Consider the following 736-nt stretch of genomic DNA (forward strand, 5'->3'; position numbering starts at 1 on the left):
CTGGGGGTAATTGAGGCGGCACTGGAGGGGAACGGGCCCGCGGCGGGGGTGGGGCCGTGCGGAGAGAGGGGGGGTTTAGTCTTAAATCTTCTCGATTTATTAATTCCAAGATAAAACCCAGCGGCGGCCCCCGGGGGCGCCGGGCAGGGCAGCATGCGGCCCCCGGGGCTGGTTCCGCGTCCCCAGGGGAGTCCAAAGCCGCTTGAAGAGGGGGCAACGGGGCCACGGGGCGGGGTGGCGAGCCCCGCAGGGCTCTTCCGCGCCTCCCCCGGGTCCCGGGGGTCCCTCGGGGAGCACGGTGCCGTGCCGGGGGCCTCAGCGCAGCGCCAGGATCTCCTCGGTGGCCAGGCGCACGATGCGGTAGAAGTCGAAGCGGAGGTGGCGCCTCCAGAAGCGGCGGTCGCGCCCGTAGACCTGGGCCGGGTAGCAGGGGCTGTCTGCGAGGCCAAGGGGGGAAGGGGGGGGGCACCCGTCAGCACCCGGAGCCCCCCCCCCTGAAAACCGGACCGGGGGGGGGGGAAGAGGTGGGGGCGCCGCCCCGCGGGCCACTTACCGATGCCGTGGAAGATCCTGGCGACGGCCCGGCCCGAGAACTTCTCGTCCTGGCGGATGGTGAGGAAGTGGCGGATGTCGGCGCGCACCCGGTCCTCGCAGTCCTGTGGGTGGGGGAAGGAGAGAGCGGGGCTGTGACCCATCCCATCCCCATCCCCATCCCCATCCCATCCCCATCCCCATC

The 736-nt window shown here is 71.9% G+C and overlaps 1 long non-coding RNA gene across 1 annotated transcript; it reads right to left on the reverse strand.

Annotated features, from left to right (window-relative positions):
• Positions 1-308: 308 nt before the first annotated feature.
• LOC118159403 lies at positions 309-677 on the reverse strand. Its single transcript, XR_004747106.1, has 2 exons — positions 554-677; positions 309-437 (listed from the first exon to the last, which is right to left on the reverse strand). It is a non-coding gene; the product is annotated as an uncharacterized LOC118159403 (long non-coding RNA).
• Between the last annotated feature and the right edge of the window lie 59 nt (positions 678-736).

Source organism: Oxyura jamaicensis, unplaced genomic scaffold (genome assembly GCF_011077185.1).
Source record: "Oxyura jamaicensis isolate SHBP4307 breed ruddy duck unplaced genomic scaffold, BPBGC_Ojam_1.0 oxyUn_random_OJ70155, whole genome shotgun sequence".
In the NCBI taxonomy this organism is placed as follows: domain Eukaryota; kingdom Metazoa; phylum Chordata; class Aves; order Anseriformes; family Anatidae; genus Oxyura; species Oxyura jamaicensis.